Source organism: Nipponia nippon, unplaced genomic scaffold (assembly GCF_047370975.1).
Source record: "Nipponia nippon isolate SJK-2023a ecotype South Korea unplaced genomic scaffold, ASM4737097v1 scaffold_23, whole genome shotgun sequence".
In the NCBI taxonomy this organism is placed as follows: Eukaryota; Metazoa; Chordata; class Aves; order Pelecaniformes; family Threskiornithidae; genus Nipponia; species Nipponia nippon.
Window position 1 is genome coordinate 2,921,496 of NW_028262340.1, and position 22,253 is coordinate 2,943,748.

The following is a 22,253-nucleotide window of genomic DNA, read 5'->3' on the forward strand; positions in this document are numbered from 1 at the left end:
TGACTCTTTTCATGTGTCCATAGGGTGGTTTTACACAGGGGGGGGGCTTATGAAAAACAGGAGGAACTCGGAAATCCCAGCCTGAGCATCATCAGCGTGGCAAACACCCCACAAAACCAACCACTCTGCTGTATGAGATACAGCCAGCACATCCCTCCTTGCGTGCTGCTTGTCACCAGGATCCTAACAAGATACTATTGATTAGGACCATTGACATCGCTACGGCATCTGCAAGCCAAGAGCAAGCTCGCTGCATCCGTGCAGGGGGAGCAGACGGCGCACTCGCAGCAAAGCACCCGTTTGGGGTGATTTATTTGCTGCCGGGGGCTGGATCAAACTGTTCTTTCCCTTTTGTTTCCCGTTTTGTTTTCTGTTGTGGCCTGTCAGTTTTCCAATACCGAAGACACATTTTTCAATCGAGCGGGGTCCCTGACCTCCTGCATTTAATTACTAATCAGAACCACATGAGCCATCAGTAAAGGTGTTGAAAGGCAGGTCTTTATTGGCTGTTTGCTCGTTTTTCCAAAGAAGTGTTGGATCCTGGAGGTGATAGGTGGTAAAAGTTGCTGTCATGGGGGAAATGTTTTTTTCATTAAAAAGAAAAAACAAAGAACCTCTTAGCTCTCATTTTTCTGAAGAGACGTGGAGCAACCAAAGACCTCCATTTCTTGTGCTTCTTCTAGCAATCCCCAGGCAAGGGACAGGCCAGGGATTACCACCCCCATAGGCTAAAAACCAAAGCTTTGCCCAAAATTTTTAGCATTTCTATGTCCAGGGCACGCAGCCAAGGTGTCCTGGCTTTTCCAACCCCTTTCGTTGTTCCTGCTGCAGAGGAGGCTGGTGGAGCCCTGCAGCTTGTCCTTCCTAGGGCCAAGAGGGCAGAGAGCAGCCAGCCCTGTGCCATTAGCAAACCCACTCCATCTGTGCCTTGTTAGTCTTTCTTAATGAGACTAAATAAAGGCTTGCTGGTCTCTATAATGATGTTGGACAGAGGCAGGGGCAGCTGGTGGTGGAGAAGATGAGTATCTAGGCTCTGCAGGGAGGTCTTAAGGCCACTTCTGTGCTTTTTATTTCCTGGTAAGAAAGATGGGAAATGGGGAAAGCTGTGTCATGAGGTGTATGCAATTTGGCTTTGGAGGATAAATATTCTTGGTTATGTTTGAGCTTGTTTGCTGTGAGGGATATGTGTGTTTTGTGCTTAGGAAGTGTGGTCTGAGAAAGGTTCAGTGTAGCTTGGTTGAAAATAGTAGGTACATAAGAAGGTTAATGGTGCAATAAGGGAACTTCATGTTAGGTTCTTTAGACTCTCAAATTTAAATGATGAATGTGACAGCAATAAGTCTAAGGCAGGTGTGCATTCAGTATGAAAGACTGATGACTGAAATGCTTCTTTCTTTAAAAAAAAAAAAAAAAAAAAGCTGTTCCTGAATCCTTCCAGAGCAAGAGCTCAGTAGAAGGAGATGTTACAGAGAGAGTCCAAATGTGCTGCATCGTCATCGGCCAGCCCAAGGCAAGGCCCTGAACAGAGCTGCCCCACTGATATGGGTCCCTGGTGCCTCTCACCCTGGACGTACAGGGGATCTCCACTCCCCTGTGTGAGCTGGCAAGAAACCAGGCAGGGATGTGGTCTGTTTTGAGAGTTTATTAGAGCAAAACCAAGAAACCTGGCTCTGAATAGGTAGTGCCTTGCAGAAAGCACAGTTTGTCGTGCAGTACTCCACCTCTGTTGCAATATCCTATGGGGCATCTGTCTTAAAATGTGCTGGGGAACCCGTGCCTTGCTCAGTAAGGGCAAGGGCTTTATGGATGTGAATAGAATAGCCACAGTGACTGTAGACATTCACCTCTGTATGTCGTGTAGGGCATTTGATTGTCCCCCGAAGAAGCAGATAGGAAACAGTGTGGTAAGTGACTGGTGTTTCAAAATGTCAGCAGCTGTTCGATGGCTTTCTCTCGTGAAGTGTTTGTACAGTGCTGGGAGCCGCGGGACCTCTGTCTCAGCTGGGGTTCCTGGTGCCGCTGCCGCTCGCTGGCAGCGCACGGGCGCATCTTCTGGAGTCCTGCATCTCATGGGGACAAGTGCTGACTCGGCAATGTCAAAGCAGAGCATCCACAGGCCCAAGCCAAGGAGGGATGGGGGAAGGCTTGGTGCATAGGGCTGAATGCCAGCTGGAGGCCACCCTTCAGAGCTGGTGGGGTTAAAAGCTGGGGTCTCCCTGCTTTTGCTTTTTTAAGTACCCAACCTTACAAATCTTCCAAATGTCCTTTTTTTCCTTTGCCAAGGTCAGGGACTTGCCCTTGCAGGCTATTTTGTCCTTTTTACTGGTAGCTGCACACTAGTTGGGATACCTCAGTCATTATGTGCAGGTTTGGCCACTCACGACCTCACATCACCCGCAAGCCCAGAACACCGATGCGCTTTTCTTTGCTGCTAGAGATAAAAGAGAAAATCCTCCTGGCCCTTCTCTACAGAAAGGCAGAGGGTCTAGGACACCTGACACAAATCTAATCCTCAGCAGTAGAGGACAGCAGCTCACAGCTTCGTTATCCCAGTGCTGGAGTCAACTAGCTAACGAGGCTGGCAGTCCCAGAGCTGCCCATGACATCCTCCTCCCCTGCCAGTTCAGTTTCTTCTGCTGCTGAAAATTATATGTGGGGATTGAACCTCGGAGCTGTGCTCACAGCCCCGACGTGCATTTCTTCTGACAGTCCATGTCCTGTTCCCACCGCTCGCCTCGGCCACCCGGGCAGCTCTGGCTGCCTTCTCCCCACGCTCCCCTCCTTGTGAGCAGCAGAGTTTATTAATTGATGCATGTTGCAGCAGGCTGGGGGGGCAGGGGAGGGAACAGGCGTGCGCAAAGGCAGCGATAGCATCTGCTTTGTACCAGGCAGCAAGCAGCGGGGTTATTGTTTGTTAATAGATTGCTTTTGAAAAGCTGCTCATATGGGACCAGGCGAGTTTCAGAGGTAATTAAAACTCTGTCTATGCAAAAGGCGGGATCTGATTATTTCCTTTCCAGAGCAGGTAGATTAAACCAGGAAGGTTTATTTCACTGCTTCTAAGAGTGCAGGGTTGCTTTGAACAAAGTTCATAATATGGCATATAACAAATAAAACTCTTCAGCTTCTTCTCTTATATGTTTAAAAAAAAAAAAAAACCCAAACTTTTCTTTTAAACCATCATCCTCCTTGATTCTTCCTTGGATTTATCAGTTCCTATAAAGCAGAGGACATGTGCACCCATGGAGTACTGTTGTTCCAAAGCTCATTTCTTATCTTTTAAACCCACTTGCTCTCATCTTGGAAGACTTTTCTGCACCAGGACTCCATTCTACCTGAAAGAGAAAAGCGGTGGTGGGTTGGTAAAGAGGCTCAAAAATAGTAGCAAAGTCTCCCTATCACTTCTCTTTTATTAAAAGAATGAAATCAAGTACATTAAAGGTAATCGAGACATTTTAGAACCGGGTCAATGTCTGTAATCTCAAACACTGGCTGTGAGGCTGCAGTGTTGCCTGTGGGATTCGGTCTCTGCACCACTCTTGTCTTTAGGCTCTGCCTGTTCTACATATTTCAAAGAGCTGACCTTTGTGGAGCTTCAGGGAAGAAGAAATCTGGGTAGAGATTCATAAATCTCTGAAGGAGAAGGGTGGAGAGAAAAAAGGATGTCTCTATTATCTAAGATTTTTGGCGTTATTCTCATAGTTTCCTCATTTGAGGCCTGGCTGAAATGCTGAAGGCTGGGAGATGTGGGTAGCAGAGCTGCCAGGTGGGTGAACACCGGCTTGTTGCTGGAAGGAAACGTGTCCCATGGAGCAGCAGCAAAGCATGAGGAGGCTGCGGTTCCCCCAGTGCCTCTGAGACAAGAGGAAGATACCTGCAGTTTATACTGGCTTGGTCCAGCCTTGGTTTTTGTGCGCCGAGGTGGGGAGCCCATACGTGTTCAAGAGGAGTCAGGCTGCCTAACACCACTCTTATCTGGGGGGGAAAAAGCCCTTTGCAAGCTCTGTGCCAGGCCTGTAAGGGCTAAACTGTGTCCTGCAGGAATAAAGCAGGGGAGTGGATAGGTGCCTCCTTCGGAGCGAGTCCTGCCCTGCGGCTGCTGGATCTCACTGCCTTTCTGCAGTAAATAATGGTCAATAATGGTGAATGCATTGGGCTCTGAGGGGCAGCTGTGGGGAGCTAGGCAGGCTGAAAGACTCAGGAGAACATGGCCAGTAGGAGAGGGGAAAGAAAAAAATTAAGAAAAAAAAAAAAAAATATCAGTAGCTTAAGCTGTTTTTCCTGGCTGCATTCAGCAGCTTGGAGACCAGGAGGGTTTGCCTGCAGATCCTAGGTGATGTTGCCAGCTGAGTTTATGCCCGAACAGACCAGCTGACTGCAGTGGTTTTACAGAGGTGGACTGGAGATCTGGGTGCAGACCTCCATCTCCTGGATACTGACGCCTGCCAGCAGCGGTAGATTTTTAGCTGAAAGATAATATGGAAAGAAGGACTGTTTTATGGGACGTGTCAGCAGCACGGTAGTCACCATGTCCCTACTTCCATGCCAAGGTCACTGGGGTTTGTGCAGCTCAGACAGTTGGTTCTCACCTACTATCAGGTGTATAAGAGCACTCTGGGTCAAGTGAGTTCCTGAGGTCTCAGTCCAGTTCCTCATGAAAAAAAAAAAAAAAAATCTTAGTTTCAAAGCTGTGGGGCAGCTTTGTCAGCAGTGCCAGCAGAAAAGGACCAAAATCTGACCATAATGGGATCATAAACCTTTTCCACCCCTTCTTCACCTGTGGGCTGTGTGTGCCCTCCAAGTTGCATGATGCAGATTACACGAGTCGTAAATTAGGGGTGACCCTTGAAAATCCTCTCCTCTGGCCGAGTGAGGGTATGCTCCATTGTGCAAACTCTTTTTGTCAGGGCTGGATGTCTTTTCTGAAAGAGGTGACTTGATGCAGAAATTACAGGGTGAAATGACATGGCCCTTGTTTCATAATAGATTGAACTAGCTGATCATAACAGTCCTTTCTGCTGTATAATCTGCCTAGCATATGTAATACACTCATATATTTTATGAGTGCATGGGTCTCTTTGCATGTACTTGAACTGAGCACATGTATGCATGCATACACGTATTTTATTGCTGATAGGAAATGAAACCTCAGATTAAAAGACATTAACAAAGATAAAAAGTAACAGAATCTAATTTCAATTGTCTGTGGCAGGAACCCAATTTTCAAATGATAATTACAATAATTAAAAATTCCCTTATCAACCGAGATAAAATGCAGCACGTTGGCAGGCAGAGACGATGAACGAGGCAAGCACAGGCTCCTTGGTGCTGAAATCAATTTTCAGAAGTTCAAACAAGCCCCAGAACAATTCCAGTTTTGTTGTGCTTTTTTTCTCCTGGGGGAGGAAGAGACTTTCCCCATGCATGTACACATATCCTTTTTTTGTCTCCTTTATCTATAAGGTCACGTTAGCTGGAACAGAAAAAAAAAATCTCATGTAAACAAAACTATTTTGCCGTAGAAGTGCAGTATGGGGAAAGTTCAAAACTGTATCGGGCCTTCCCAGTTTGGGCTTTACTTCTAATTATGGATTATCTTATTTAGAATTAACAAATGTACATGCTCAGCTTTTGGGGAATTTGCCAAGGAAGGCTCTCAAAGCTCTTTGTGCTGAGCCGCTGTGAACTTGCTTCCTGATGCCTTCTTCTGCCATTGTCCCCGTCGTACCACTGGGGAGTTCATGAACAGAAACTGAAGTCTAATTAAAAACAACCTCCAGATGGACATCTGGAAAACGAACTTTTTTTGCCGTGAGAAATCTCAGGTTTTTGTGCACACGCTTTTCAAAGGTAACAGACTGCCTTATTTGAGACTCCACTTTTTATTTCATGGAATAGAAATATATTGTATGACTTTCTATTTTTTAACAGTATTGTGATGTGCACAAACTAACAGGCACCCGGGCCCAACCTATCAAGCTCAGTGACACCCTCAGAAAGAGAGATGGGACTTTAAGAAGGTCTTGTTCTTCAGCCTTAGCAATTCACAGGGGATGGAAGACAGGAGAATCCCTTGTGACAGAGCAGAGCTTTGCTTTCTGCAGGATGCTCCGTCAAGGTCTTCAGGGAAGTTGTCACTTCAGCCCGATGGAGTTAGTCATCACCTTGTTGTAAACACTGGATCCAACATGATGTATTTATGAGGAGATGACAATTCTCGGTGCATGGCAAATGCATTAGCGCTCTTTAAGCAGTTTTAATTGTACCTAATTAGTACAGAGAGTCTCCAAGCGGAAAGTTTGGCTCTGAAAGCCTCTCTGAATGTCTTCATTGTTGTGTATTTGACTTCAGGATTTAGGGCAAGCTGACTTCATTTTGAGATCTTTTATTTGTGGGGGCTGGCATTTCTCACATTTTTCTCATGATAGAGTGAATTCATCCTTTCCCCTGAGTAAATGTTTGCACTATCAGTTCCATACTGTACAGGCTGGTACATCATACAGTTACTTGCTGCTCTTTCTCCTGGTGCCATCTAACTGGCTCAGGAAATTCCTACAGAAAGGATCTCATTCCGTATTGAATTGTATGGGTTATTAGTGTAACTGCTCTAAAACCACATGAGTTTCATTGTGGCTGGATTCTGTACGAATAGAATTTTTACTCCTGGGATAAGCCATTATTCATGTAACGGTCAATGAGAATTTTATTTATCAGTGCATGTACAGGAATGTGAGAACAGACAGAAAACCGTGATACCCTGGTTGTTTCCTTCCTGATTTTGAGAAAAGTTGTGAGATCAGGGGAGGAAGAGAAGGGGAAAAAACATTGCTGGATTGAAGGTGGGCTAGATCCAGCTCCATGTGGATCAATGAAGCAGGGACGACTTCTGCTTTTCTTGTTGGCTTTTTCCTCCCCAGTGGATAACAAGCCTAGAGACACATCTCAGACATAACTTCCCATTCACTTGGAATCAACCTGGAGCAAATATTTCTGCAGTGTGTAACTGAAGAGGTATTGTTGTTATAACTTTTAATTCAAGTTTCCCCGTATCTGATCTGCAGCAGCAGACTCCCAATTGGGTGATGCAGCCAAGACTGTCATAAACTTCAGTTACACCCGTCTTGTCTCTTGAGAGAATCTCGAGTCACCCCAGCCTTAATGCCAGATTTGAAATTTCGCTGCTCCCTCTCAGCAGCCCCAAGGTGAGAGGACAAGCATCGATGAGCCCAGCCCTGCCAAGCCTTGTGGCCCCAATAACCACCTGCTCCGCTGGTGCCATGCAGAAGTGACGTCTTGGTGGGAGCAGCGTTGTCAAAGGGGGCAGAGCTCAGGGTGACCTCAATTTCTCAGCTCCGGTATTCAATTATTTCTGCAAGGAAAAGAATCTTTATTATTTAATAATGGCTGAGGCATTACAAATTATTCATCAGTGCAGGAAGTGAGTTGCTGAGATGCACAGAAAGGATGTGGTTGGTGTTGGGGGGGTGACGCAGTCAGAGCCTGGCTGAAGGGAGACCTCTACTTCACCCAATGCCTCTTCCTAGCACAGGCAAAACCCCCTCTTTCTGGGGTCTTGTCCAGTCACGCAACTGGGAGAAAGATTTTATTTCTGCAGGTACCTTGGGTTTAAGCTAGTGCATTAATTTTCAGGAGGAGCTCAGGTGATAACTGAACCTGATGGGTTCATCGATGGGTGATACTGTGTTCTTGTGGGTGTTATAGGGTTGGGATGCATGCCAGGTTAGGCTACGGGGCTCTTTCCTGTGAGCAAATATAACCTGTACCCAGACTGTCAGTGCTTCTATTGGGTTTTTTCTTGCTCATCTAGAGATCCTGGCAGTAAGCTTATTCTGGTGTAAAGGTGCATCTGCCGGGCTGCACAAGGAGTTCTGACCCATGCTCTTTTCCCCAGTTGGCAGTAATAACCATCCCAATTTCAGGCAGTGAAACATGGGGTTTCCACCTGGAGCACCACCAAATGGTATTTGTGTGGCAGAGCAGTGGTGTGCTGTGAGATGCTGCTGAGTTGGTGTGAACCTGTGCTGGTATAAGTGTCCCCTGCCCACACATTGCAAATAACATTTTTCCACTTGAGTCAGAAGGTGAACCTGTAAAACGCTGGAAGCTGTTTTGTGAAAGTACCATACCTTCATGATTGAAAAGAAAAAACATCCTTGCTTGCATATTTAATTGCCAAATTATCATATAAATGTCACATTACTTAGGATGCCAGAACTCACTGATATTTTAAATGTTTCCATGTTTTAATTCCTTGCAAGTCAACCTTTGCAAACCTAATTACAAGAGGAAGATCATTGATGGCATTTTCTTCACCATGTTTGGAGCTGAAGGGAGTTTCCTGAGACTCTCAGACATTTTCAACCTTTCCTCCCCCCGCCTCCTTTCGTTGTAGTGACAGGAGTTCTTCCTGCTGCTCCTCACTGGGATGAGATGGATTATTCTCAGCGAAAACCATGGAGTAGCAACAACAGAACACGCTTGCATATTTGGGTTGGTTCTGCAAAATTATTTCTGCAAAATAACGCAAAAATAAGCAGAAAAGCCCATGCAGAGTTGAAAACCTTGGGGAGGCTTAATGCAAAACAGTTTTCCACTTCAATATTTCTTTCAATTTTATTGTAAAAGCAGCTGTCTGAAAAGGATCAAAATCAAAGTGAAATATTTCTGAGATAGCACAGTGTTTTTTGACATTTCCAGTGCATTGAGAACTGCGCGCTTTCAAGTCAGTCTAATATTAATGTTTATATTAACACTTACAAATACACACTTGCTGATGTCCCTCTATTCACTTCTGTATACACCAAACCTATGGGTCTGTAGCCCTTGGGACCTGCACGGCAGTACTTTGTGCCACCGTTTTGCAGTACTGTGTTAAAGACAGACCCAGCAGTTGGCTGCGTTCCTGATCTGTGGAAATCCTTCGATGACTGTCCTCAAACATGATGGAAGTAGTCGTGCTCCCTTAACTCCTCTCTCCCAGAGGCTTGGGGCACCTCTTGCTGCTCGTTCTTGCATCTCTTCAATACGAGTCAATGGTTCAGATGACTGCAAAAGGATGTGAAATTCTTCTGTCCTAGGAAGTCCAGCCAGGTCTGGTGGAAGGGACAGCTGTTAGCCCCTCTAATGTTGTTTGGAGCATGGAGGGACATGCTTCAGTCCTTGGTGTAAAAGAAAACAGCTGGGGGATGATCTGTTCTACGTCCCACAGGCTCACAGTGCTGTTTTAGCAGCTGCGTTTCAGAACCAAGCTGCCTCCAGAGCAGCAGATATTTCTGGTGCCTCTTCAGCGTTATGTCTAAGCGCATTCCCATCTCCTGTTTGCAAAGGGATGGAGAATAGGAGAGCAGAGGATGTTTTCTCAAAATCCCATAGTGAGGTAGAGGTAGGACTAGAAGTCAGATCCTGGTGCTATGGGTGCATGAGGCAGAGCAGTGTGTGGTGCCTCAGGTCTTCTGAGGCTGCTGTAGGGTTTTGCCCTCAACTTCAATGTTTCCCCTGTTGAAAGCAGAGTCTTGTTTCAGTGCTGTTCTGTGCTGATCTTCCAGAGCACCCCTTGCCAGTGGTAGCTTTGGGGTTGGAGCTCCTGACTTCCAAAGTCTTGGCATAGCACAGCTCCTGCTGCTAACCCTTCCCTTCCTTGTACTTTCTGGGTGCAAGGTGGTAGCAGAGCACGGGCTTCTTTAACCTGTTTAATGTTGCTGGGTTTTCTCCTGCTTTTTCTCTAGCCCGAAGCACAGGAAACAAACTCATATCCACTAATCCAGACATTTAAGACAACACAGCCAAGGTTAATAATCCAGTGACATCTGAATTGCACATACTGTAAATAATCAACATCTTTCTGAAGGGCTGCCGAAGGATTTAGAATGGGCTAATTACAGAAATATGAAAGGGAAATGGCCCCATTGATTCAGCACGTTGCTGAACAGAAAGGCAATTTCATAAAAGACTGGGGGCACCACTCTGATGTGCAAAACTGTGTGTATATAAAATGTATGTATGCGATGCAAAGTTTAGGAAACAAAGATCTTATTTCTGCTTTGATATTTTTTTTTCCTTCTTAATGAAGATCGCATCTCAACTTCTTACTCTTAAAGAGCAAAACTAGTCCAGAATGTTGACGCTCAAATCTCCCGTTAGTTTCTCTTAGGTCTGTCCAGCCTGCTTGGAGAGGCAGAGCAGAGGCTTTGACTGCTGGAGCGCTGGGACTTGATCCCAGACTTCTTGGGCCTTCTGGACACCTTGATCAAGGCTCTTTTTTGTTTGCTTGGGGTTTTGTGTGCTTGTTTGGGTTTGGTGGTTTGGGTTTTTTGGTTGGTTTGGGTTTTGGTTTTGGGGTTGGTTTTTTTTTTTTTGGTTAGTTGGTTTGTGGTGTATAGGTGTTTTTGTTGGGTTTTTTTGGTTTGGTTTTTTGTTTTTTTTTTTTCATTTTTGCTTTCCTTCCTACCTCTTGTTGAAGCCACTATGATGTCAAATCACTTTGCCTCTGCTTGAATGCATTCCCCTTGCTGGGGTGAGAGCAGGGTCTCTCTCCAGCAAAAGGGCTGCCTGCTCACTCTGCCTCTGCCCGGATTCAACTGGTCAGGCCCTGACATAAACCAGTGCAGCACCAGCATGGAGCAAATCCTTCAGCCTCAGCCCCTGAGCAGAGCCTGTATCCAGCCTGGGGCTGGACAAGGAGCTGTGAGCTTCTCCCTCCTGTGGGACCGTGTCAGAGGGGTCAGGACCCCCAGCTATGGGGTGATGGGGCCCCTGTTGCCATTGCCTTGTCCCTGCAGGTCAGCAAGTGGGGAAGGTGCCGGGGCTGCACCCTGGGCTCAGGCTCCAAGGGTCTGTCGGGCATCGTTCAGGAGCATAAAATGCCTTCATTAATGAAGCACTTAAGACTGCAGAGCCTGAAGGGAGAAAACTATGTCTATATATAGCGACAGGCACTCTAAGAGCTGAGAAAGGGAATATGTCTGTTAGAAAATGCCAGCTATTGACTGCTGAGATGTGGTGGACCTGTGGAGGGTCAGACCCTGACTGCTGATTTAAACTGTGACAGCAGGGAGGGACTAGTGCCAGTGTACCGTGGTGTTTCCAGTCCCACAAAGAAGAGCTTGCTAAAAAAATCAATGGCAATAGCATAGGGAAGCGAAGGACCCAGCCACTTTCACCCTGGTGTCCCCAGACTCTGGGTTCAGTCTGTACACCCCGACACTGGCTTTGTGTCTTGGCCAGGCTGAGCAGTGCTGGCTCTGTGGGACCACGCAGCTGTGACTCTGCGCGCTCAGGCTTCCTGAGACAGTGTCCATAAATGTGGCTAATTATTGCATAATGAATAATACATCTTTGCAGAAATCTCATTTATAAAAATGCTGCATTATTTCCCCCCCCTCCCTTCGAAGCACAATGTGTGATGTTCCTCCGAAAGAAGATGTACAGAGCTTGTGTTTGCTTGTTCTGGCAACCGAGCTTTGTGCGACGTTGCAAGGACAGGTTGCTGTGAGGTTCATCTCGTGATGATGCGGTGAGCCTGCTCCCTCTCGGGCAGTGCAGAGGTGCAGCTCCCAAAGTGGGGGCCTGCCTTTGCAGCCTATCCCTCTGCAACGTGGCAAGCAAGATGCATGTGGTTGCCCTCAGGATTTATTTTGGATTATGGGCATAATGGAGCCCTGACATTTCAACCAAGAGCTGAGACATTTTAAGTTGTGTGCAGGGAAAATTAAGGTCTTTGCGCTTTCCAGCAATGATATTGCAAAGAGTAGGAAGCCAGGTGAGATTCATTATGGCCCCAAAGCTGTGTGTAGAACTTCACACTTCCATTTGCAATTTCCATTTTTAACTGTCTGTCATTCCAAAATGTTTGTATGAAAGAAACAGGAGAGCTAGAGAAATAAACCCTGCAAACATACGCACCTCTTACTTGGGCCTTTCTATTCCTTTGCAACTCCACCAACTTCCCTGAAGACCAATCTGAATTACACGGGTCTGGGTGAGAGCCGGGGGCCCCAGTCCTTACAGCCCAACACAGGTTCCTGTAGGATAACAAAGAGAATGCTCAAACAAATTACTGAATCTTATGTAAGGCCAAAAATGAAGCTAGACAGGACAAAAAAACCAGAATATTTTTGCTCATGCCTATTTCTATTCGCATTATTACTGTAAAAGCCTCTTAATTACTGGAAGGAAATTTGTAATAGGCCTTTTGGTGGAATGCTGCATTGTTAGCTGCATTTGTACACAGGCAGTTACATTATGAGCAATCTGAAATCTGTAATAGAGAAGTTCTTCTTTGAAATAGAGAGAGACGGAGGTAGGGAGAGCCAGAGCTTTGTACGACTGTCCTCTTTCTGCTATTTGATGGGCTAATGCTGTCAGAGACTTTGGTGCTATTGTTCAAGAAGCAGTAGCGTGTGAGATTTTTTTTTTTTTTTTTGCATTTGCTTCATGGTTTAAATTCTGATGGGTCCTTTGATCCTGCCGGTGTTCTCTGCTCCGACTTGCTCTTCTGCTGGCTCTGCTTAACTTCATTATGCCCATTGCTCTGGCTTTGTCTGGCCCTGTGCTTCTCTGGGAAGCTGTGTGGTCAGGGGATGTACCTCCCTAAGGACCAGGAGGTCAACCAAGGTCTTAGGAAGAAGTTTCTTTCCCAAAAAAGGTTGTCTTGTAACTGCCACCCCCAAATGTTTCATGTGGTACTTATCTCTACTGGGGGGTAGAGGCAAAGCAAAGCAATTCTGGTCTTTCCAGAGGTTTTTCTGCTGCTGACTCATGAGTTACCTTAGCAAGGGGCAGAGCAGAAAAGTGAGAAATACCCTCCCACAGCCCCTCTGGGAGCTCTCAGCTGGGGTATGGAGCCCAGATCCCATCCCTTCCCCTCTCCCAGGAGGTCCTCCCCCTGGCCTGGAGCCTGAGCGCTCTTGTGGGTCTGCACAAGACATGAGCCATTTTGTGTAACTTGGTTTTTCAGCAGCTGTAACTTTGGTCAGGCTTTCATCTTGGATGACAAAGACAAAATGACCCTCTGGAGTCCTTACCTGCTGCTTTCAGAGAGCTTCTTCTGCACCTTCAGCTTTGCAGTCTCGGTGGCAAACTGATCTTTTTACCTCTGCACAAAATGATCTTGTGTGGAAGTGTGGAGGGATGGGGTTTGTGTGGGACAGGGCTAAGTCTAAGAGAAGATACCCTTGCAAAAATCAGAGACAGCTGGCTAGGCAGAGCACGCACAGTATTGTGTGAAAGTCAGGATAGGAGCCTGGTCCAGCCAGGAGGCAAGAGGAGCCCAGATATGAATTGCAAAGAGAATGAAACTTTGATTTTTCTGTCAGCCGGTTTGCTCTGCACTCCTGGCACCCAGCTGATAAGCTTGTCTTAATGGCAGTGGGATACAAAGCTATATTGACCGCGTTTCCAGGCTGCCTGTCTCAAAGGGAAAGCTCTGCGTTCCCCAAGTTTTATGACTTGAAGCTGTCAGGCACCGAGGGGGGAGAGGGGGAAAGCCGTGATGGATTCATTCTTGTCCCTTATCCAGTGGCTACACTGCACCTTCCGCAAATATCAGCATCTTGAAACACTGCAGAGAAAGACAGAGGAGAAAAGAGCGAGGCCCAGATAAATCATTGGGGTTTGCAAGGCTTTATTGCAAATGACAACAGCAACTGAAAGGGTCTTTATTTTTCTCCCCCTGCTTGACTCTGTTGTTATGCTTTCTCCTTGCCTTCCTTCTGTCCTGTTCCCACTCTTAGTTGTTCATTATTGCCATTAACAACTATTAATTAGGGTCAGAATTCACATGAGCTTGGTGCTGCAGAAATTCAGAGTATTTCATCTGCGTGTTTCCTTCTTCCCCCCGTATTGTCTTCTCCCTTCCCCAGAGCATCTCTCGGGGCCCTGCCCCACCTCGAGGTGCCTTCTCCTGAACCCGAGAGCTGCCTGTCTCTGCCCATCCGTGGGAGATGCCCCCGCTTGGGGTCACGGCACAGGCACAAATCGGGAACGGGGTTGTTCAAGGCTGGATCTGGGCAGCAGGAGACAGCCAAGGGTTTTACAAGTTGCAAGTCAGGCCAGCTCAGCACTCAGTTTTAGAAAACAGTCTGCATGGGCTTAAGTTCATCCTGTCCATTTTTTGAGTCTTAAAAATTTCAAATAGTCTCAGGACCGAAGGAGAAAATGCTTTAACAAAAATAGGTATAAAAGCTGTGATGTCAGGAGCCTTTCAGTGCTGCTGTGAGCTGGGGAAGTAATACAGTGAGGGATGGGGGTGATGATCACCCCTGGATGAAGCAGGCTGTCCCTTGAGGGACTGCGGAGGACAGGAGACCCAGCAGGAACTAAAAACCCAGGGGCTGCTGTCTCTGCACCGTGGGGAGAGAAGGGGAAGGAAAATGCACAGCTACAAAAGCCTTTAAAGCTGCTGCTGTGAACTCTAAACTGCCTTTGCAGGACTCTGAGCTGAGTTACACAACTGGGGGTAGATTTATGTTTTCCAGAGCTGGATCCAGGCTAGAAATCCTAAAAGAAATTATTTCTTTTGAAGCCTTTGTTTTGCTTGGGGAGATGTGTGCGACGGGTGGTTTGGTGGTTTGGGAGGGTCGCAGGGGCTCGGCAGCTTCTGTACTGCAGCACGCAAATTGCCTAAAGCTTTTGTGTTGCTTTGTTACCAGAGGAGGATTGGAGGCAGATTAAACAAATTAGCGTTTGGGATGTCAGATACCTAAAAAAAAAAACTCAGGAAAGTGAAAAGGACCCAATTCTGCAAAATGCTGAGTCCCTCCTCTGCCATCTTCACTGAGTTTCCAGGACACCAAGTTCTTATAGTCATTGGGGTTTATGTTGCCGACAAAAGCCCTAATGAAATCTCACTCTGGTTTGTTGAAATGCTATCCCTGTCTAAAAAGAGAGGAGATTGCTTTTCCTGGAGCCCAACTCCACAAAGTCTCTGGTGGAAATGGAGAAAACCCAGAAACATAAGGACTGTTTCTATCGTCCCGAAAGCAGCTGGTGTACACCAAGCCCGCGGCTGGAGCTGCAAGAAGGTTGGAGGCATTTGATCCCTATGAAGTCTTAGGGGGTGGTTTGGCACTGCCCAGGGCAATGGAAGAAGCTGGTTCCAGATCTGTTGGTGGGTGATCCAGGTCCATCTTTTTGGCTGCCTGGACCTGTCCTATATAAAACCCAAGAGGCTCTAAAGCAGTTTTCAAATTTTGCAGGTAGGATTTGTGAGTGGGAAATGGTTTTAATTTGGTTTGATTCACATGAGCTGTGAGTTTTCTCATTGGCTGTGTCCTGTAAATCTCTCTTGCCTCTCCTTTTTTTTTTTTTTTTTTTAAAGGCCAAAAAAAAAGTGGAATATAACCCAGCAAATCTACTTTAACATATGTAAATCCATCTCTGCTGCAAAAAGCTTAAGCTCAAGTTAGAGTGGCTTCAAAATCGGACCTTTTTCTTACCCCTTCTTACACTCAGAATTTCCTGACGGGTTTTGCTAATCAGCACAGAGGATGTGCCGCTTGCGCTAATACAAATACCCATAAATACAGCTTGCAAGAGCTGTGCGCGCCCCGGGCCTGGCTTTCCCCTGTTGCAGCCAGGACTGAGCCTTGTGCTTTTGCAACGAGCAGCAATTTTTCCCAGGCAGCGCAGGCGACAGTGCCGCCTTCGAGGAGGCAATGCGAGAGCTCCCGTAAAACAGGGTACATGAGACCTTTGAGAGGAGCTTGTGGGCCAGCTTGGCAGGTGGATGTAAAGCTACCAGAACTCATTCAAATCAATGGAGCTATCCTGATTTACACCAACAGAGCGTACGGCCCTTAGCACATGATACCAGATGGTATTTTATAAGCACAGGAATTATTTAGGAATGTGGCTATTACTCCAGTACTAATGAATTACAAATAACTCCTATAGGAAATACCTTTTGCTGACTAAGAAACATGTCCCTGAGATAAACTAACTGTTGAGGTTTAAAGGGTCAGCAATTTTTTAAAAATATATTTTATTCCTAGTAAGTTAAAGGGGCCCAGAAATATCCCACTTGCCTCATTAGCAAATATTACCCAATTTTTCTTCCACGGTGTAGCAGGGGGGAAGAAAAGCCTATAAAATAAACACCTGGCAGGAGTGCATAATCTGCATAAATTCGAGTGGTTACACTCTTGACAGAAAACCAAACCAAAATGAGACTTTCGAAGCTGGCAATGAGACCTTGGTGATGATTTATTTTCATGCAGAGAGTGCATGGCTGGGATTTTAAAGAGTAGCCCTGCAGATCCCAGTACTCCATTCCCTGTGGGAGGACGAGCCAGCTGCTGCAGCTCCCCCAGCTTTTCTCGGTGCAAGCCACAGGCGAAACGGGGCCAGTCCCACCTCTGCGTATTGCTGCTGCCAGAGCTGAGTAGCAGCATCACATCATAGTTGTAGGTCTCCTCCAGGTCGGTGGTCCACAAGGTGGGAGGTTTGATGCTTGTTGGTCACAAGCATGCGATGCGTGCCCCTGCGACGGAGCAGTTGTGCTGCTTCACGTTGGAGGTGAAGTTTGTTGATTTGGGTCCTGCAAATGGGTTTTTTTTGTTTATAGGAGCCTTGGTATTTCCTTCCTTGGGTCTTTTGGGGATGATGATCCCCAACTTGTGCCATTTCATCCAGTACCACAGCAAGCAAGTGAGCACGCCTACATGCTGCATTGATTTGCAAGCCATGGTTTGCTGTGACCAGCTGGCCATGCCAGGCAGGTGTTACAGTAGGACCAACACAGGAGGGACAGGGCGTGTGACATTTTCTCCACTCTCCCCTGCTTTGTAGTCCCGACAGAAGGTTTCTACTATTTCATTTGCCCTCTGGCACAAGAACCCTCTAGTTTCCCAGGGAAAATGATTTGCAAAAGTATTTATGCAAATTGGCATCAAACAACTACGTGACACAATCTAGCGTGCCTATTTTTCAAGCTTTCTTTTTCCTGGCAGGTGGGTGTTGTGGATTAGGAGATAACTCATACCATCTCACCCCATCCTGTTCTCTGAACTGGACAATATTTAGTGTCTTCCTACATCAGTGCCACACCGGAGACCATGTTGAGGACTGCATCAGCTCTTACCACTGGCAGGCTGGCTCTGTTCAGTTTCCCATGAAGGAGGAGGAAAAAGGAGTGGGAGAGATGGAGGAAGGTGTACAATCTGTGGGAGGTGGCAGGAGGGGAAAAAAGATTAATCTCCAAGGCAAGATGACGTAAGCCTTGTGAGCTCCTGGAGGAGAAGAGTCCGGGGTAGATGCCCTGTGCTGGTAGCTCATTGCACATTCAGAGCACATCCAGATGAGTGACAGCTGTAAGCCATGCTGGTCCTGCATGTAAGATAAAATGCTTTCTGCAGGCACATGGCTGGGCAGGGCAGAGGTGGGAAATGGTGTCCCCATTGCAGCTGCTGAGGATCTCCGGTGCTGCAGGAACCTGCAGGCAAGAGCTTTGCTGCCTCTTGGCACTGGGCACCTCAACTGAGCTCCCCTGGAAGGAAATGGAGGTCTTTACTTTTTAAATGTATATGTCCATTAGGAAGGGGAAGAGCCAAGGGGGACAGTCCTAGAGCAGACTGGAAAGAGCCCTCACCATGCCAGGAGCACTGATGGCTTTTTCCGCCTTCTTTTGTGCACAATTACCTGAAAATTAAGCCCACTCTGAGATGCTTTGATAGTATGAGGGGAGGGGAAAAATGCAGAGGGATAGTCTCTAAGAGAAAAGTGGGGGGGAAAAAAGTGTGCTAGTAAATTTTTAATGCTCGATTAATTTTTAGGTGCCAAACAACATATTTGCAACAGAGCTGGTCTCATCAGAATAATAGAAAATCCATGTTCACAGACTTAAATTATTGATAAGGGTTAACAGGGCCATATCCATTCAGGATGGTGTGCTGTGTTGCTGCTTCTCCTTGTACATCTAGTTTTCTGTACCTTTCATTCTCTCTTCTTACCTTTTAACCCCAGTGTTTTAAACCAACCCCACCCCCAGCCATGCCTTTCCTGCCAACAGTTTTGCCCTAGGATCGACTGGTTTCTTTTCTTCCCCAAGAGAAGGTACCATTCAAGGTGTCAGAGTGCAAACCAACATGTTAGCAACCCAAAATATAACAAATCCAGCATGCTGATGTATTTCAGGCAAATTCTGGAGACTGCATTTAAGATTGTGCATTGAGGTGGAGGTATATACACCTTAGAAACCTAAGGCAAATAGATGGCTTTTTTTAATCTTTGGTCTCCAACCAAGAAAGCTAGAACCCAGTAAGAAAAGGAGTGCTGAGATTCTGTCAAAATTGCAGACTCAGACTTGAATTTTAAAAACCCTCATGGAAAAATTGCAACTTTTTTTTTTTGAGCAAAATTAGGAATGATCAATTTGAGATCAAATCCCGAAGGATCTTGTCAGTCACTGGGCTTTGGAGACCACTAAATAGGAAGCACCCCTGGAGGATCCTAGCCCCGGTTTTATCTATTTCCTTGCAAATGCCCTGTAGCATGAAGATTTTTAGGACTGCAGTCACCTCTGAGACAATCTCTAGCCACACTGAACACATAACAGCACTACTAGGTCTTTAATTTTGTAGCTTTAAGCCTAATGTTTTCATTCATCTTTGGTCCATCCTCTAGTTTCCCATCTATCAATATGAAGAGTAAGGTAGGGCAAGATGACAACTAAAGGGCAACTTCTGGCAAGGATTTCCTCTCTCCCTCACTTGGTGATGTGCTTCAGCAGGAGCAAACCAATTATTCCTTTGCGGCAGACTTCGAAGGACTACGACAAGGTTGGACTCAGGGCATGGAGAGAAACTGAGCTTGCTGGTGTTTTGGAGACCCTCCCTCTAGGTGGGGAAGAGGGCATAGGGATGCTCTCCAGCTCCAGGGTTATTTCCAGGGTCGCCCCAGATGAGATGATACAATGACACAGGAATATGTTCCAAAACAGCATCACAAAACAAAATGGCCAAAGTGATGATGCATTAATCCAGCAGCCAGGAGCAACTGCCTGTTACAACCGGCACAAACCTCTCCTCACCTGGCACCATTTGCTGCGATTGTTTTATGTTTCTTCTTCCAGGCAGCAAAAAAAACCTCATAATTGTGGCTTCTTCAAGGCAGGGAAGGAAGGTTGATTTCTTTTCCCCACATCCAAAAAATCCATATTTGAACAAAGACTAGGAAAAATTCATATACAGAAGCATCATCTTGCAATTAATCACAAAAACCAGCATAATGTAGCAATGATTACTTAGCAAGAACAAACACCCACTCTGTTCTATCTTCTTTTTGTCACGGGTTGGACAATTTTCAAGAGTTAATAGGTAAAGCCTAGTTTTCAATAGCTCTGATTTCCTTTCCTTTTTTTTTTTTTTTTTTAAAAAAAAAGCTCTTTTCTTTATTATTACCCATCCCAGTAGGTATTAGGCATTAGTGGTTGTTTGCACATCACTTGCTGGGTCCATATTTGAAAAGCAAAGTAGGTTGCTGGCAGTAAATTTGAATACTCCTGACCCATGTGTTAGATGCAAACTCCGAAAGTTTACAGTGCTGCTGAGTGATTAAGTATGTGGATCAACAGCAGATGAACCAAAATAGATGCATGTAACTTGTTTATGTTCAGTGAGGGAGAAGAAAAGTGGGGAAACATGGATTTTTTTTTTTTTTTTTTTTTTTTTGCCAAATCTGTGGAATTCGGTGCTGCAAGATATTACTGTGGCCCTCAAGTGCTTCCTCTCCCCGAGCTGCTCTGTGTCACGCTGCAAGCTGGGCTTCCTGGATTTTATTCATCACTTGTAAATAGTCCAAGAAAAAAAAAGCCATTATTCTGGTCAGAAAGCACTTTGGCTGAAAGGCTGCATTTTTTATTATTTGGGTCTGTTGCAGTCCACAAATAATAAATAAAACCTTGGGTAATTTAGTTTTAATTATGCTCCCTGGTTTCATTGCTCTGCCATGTCCCAGGTGTGCCAGATCCATCCCCCTGTTTAGCTACTCAATCATTTCCACAGAAACGTGCATCTGATTATTCACCCTTTGTGCTCTGGTGATGTACAACAGCCCTTTTCTGGTCTCTGCTGCCGGACCTTGGCTTCGCCTGGCTGCGGTATGCCTTACCCCAGGCTGCAGGGGCCGAGGGAGCTGGGGTGGGATGGGACGGGACAGAGCAAGCTTTGGGAGAAATCAAGCAGAGATGCTCAGGGAGTTTGTAGTTGACCCTTCCCTCCCCGCAGAAGTTGCTGGGTTTTCAACATCAGAACCATTCACAGCAAAGAGTTGATCTCTGCGTATCTCCTACTTCAAAAACAGGGAAACATTGAAATGTTTGAAATAACCCTTTTGGACCTTTTTGAAGTGAAAATATTCTCTCTGAGGGTCAACGTTAATTTCCATTTAGATGTTTAGCTAGAAAAGAGAAAGAAAACAGGATGACTGACATCAAAAGAGCCGCCTCTCACGCAGTGATACGGGTGCTCTGCACTGACCCAGCTGGGAGGGAGGGGGTTTAGTGGTTTCATTTCTCAGTTTCTCTATCGATGGTGCCTCTCCCTCTGCAGCAACAATCTTTGCAGATCCAGGAGCGCTAATCTCGCTGGCAAAGCTCCATGTCCAACCAGCAACGGTGCAAACACCCCCGGTCTCTAGGGGACTCCCTGGAGCAATCGGGGATTTTTCCCTCCTTCAGGTCCACGGCTGTGAATATTTTGGGGGGGTTTGAATACCTTGGATGTATCAGCTGAAGTGAGGAGTGCTGGTCCTGGGTATCGCTCTCATGTTTTCCAAGAGAAAGGCTTTGCAGTTTTCCTACTTGCAGTTAGTCATTTGGATCACCTCGCTGCTTTGGGAAGATTTCCAGGTCCCCTCAACAGAGAGCTCTCTGTCCCCAGCTGTGTCACCTTCCCTTCTTGGCTTTGCGAGCTGCCTTGTCACGAAGGAGCGCGGCTGTCATGGTTGTTCACAGATCAAAATCCACTCTTTGATGTAAGCTGGAGTTTGAGCCATGAACTGCATTGAAAATGAGGACCGTGACCTTAAACTGGCACAAGCAACTGCCCAGGACTCAGTGGGGGAATCTGAGCCCAAATCTGATGTCCTTGCAGCAGCCTAAAGCGAGGACGAGCACGCAGCTGCTGTAGCAGTGGCAGTTTGTGCATCAGCTGAATAATTGGAAATTTCCATGTAGGCCATCTCTGGAGAAAGGCAGCATTTTCAGGCTCTCTTTTGTGATCTGAGTGGTGGTCATATGGCGTAGACGTGAAGTCCGAGCAGTGGGTCTGGCTGTCCCGCGTTGATGGAGTCAAGCGATGAGAGAGGGATGCTGGTGCTGTTTGTCACAGGGTCCTTTTGCTGCCTTTGTGCACAGCAGGGTTTTCACAATGTGGCACATCATGGCCATAAGGCTCAGGCAGGTGACTTGGCTGAGGCTGGAGTGGCTGACCTGGGTGGCACACCCCGGGAGCACCCTTGGCCATGTGTGCCAGTCTTTGGCAGAGGTTTGTGTTTCACCTCATGCTCATGATGGAGAAGGGTTACCAGAGGGTTACCTGGCATGGGCACCCATTCACAGGCTTTGTCCATGTCTGTCAGGGTGTTTCTTTTTCTGCACGTTAAGGTTCATAGGCATATTTTGCATATGATAGGAAGATCTCGGTGCATAGCAAGTTAAGCACCAAAAGCTTTATGGGGCACTTAATCCAAAACCAGGTGGGAAACCCCAGTTCCAACCCCACTCCCAGCTACTTCACCCCATAGACTCAGAGCAAATAGATCTGGATCTACCCTTTGGTGTCTACCAGGCAGTGGGTGAGAACTGAGCAAAGACCCCAGGATCACTTACAAAGCTCCCCTGCGTCCAATTTCCAGCCAGTTGTGCCATTTTCATGTCTGTGCCCTCAGTAAGGCAGTGCCAGGACCCACCACTTCACCCGTTCAGCCTGGATCCACCAAGAAACCATGAACCCCACCTTGCCCGTGTCTAGGGAAGCAGGCAGGTTGTATTATTCAGAGTGTAAATGCTGTGGGATAGGGACTGTCTACCACCGTGCTTCATTAGCATCGGGCCCAAATGCACCCTGTTCTTCCCTGACCCTTCAGGACCATTGTAAAGAACAGGCTTAGGCTGGTGATAGGATGCGCCTGAGCCATGTACTGGGAACTGGCGTCCCCCTCTCCATCAGCTCTGTTATTGGTGATTTCAAGGTATTATTATTCCAGCACCTCGATCTAAACAAAATGAGCCTTGAATA

The 22,253-nt window shown here is 46.4% G+C and overlaps 1 long non-coding RNA gene across 1 annotated transcript; it reads right to left on the bottom strand.

The window, feature by feature from the left end:
- Positions 1-6,464: 6,464 nt before the first annotated feature.
- LOC148055355 (uncharacterized) lies at positions 6,465-21,041 on the bottom strand. Its single transcript, XR_015705537.1, has 4 exons — positions 20,730-21,041; positions 13,044-13,579; positions 11,923-12,041; positions 6,465-7,369 (listed from the first exon to the last, which is right to left on the bottom strand). It is a non-coding gene; the product is annotated as an uncharacterized LOC148055355 (long non-coding RNA).
- Positions 21,042-22,253: the final 1,212 nt, after the last annotated feature.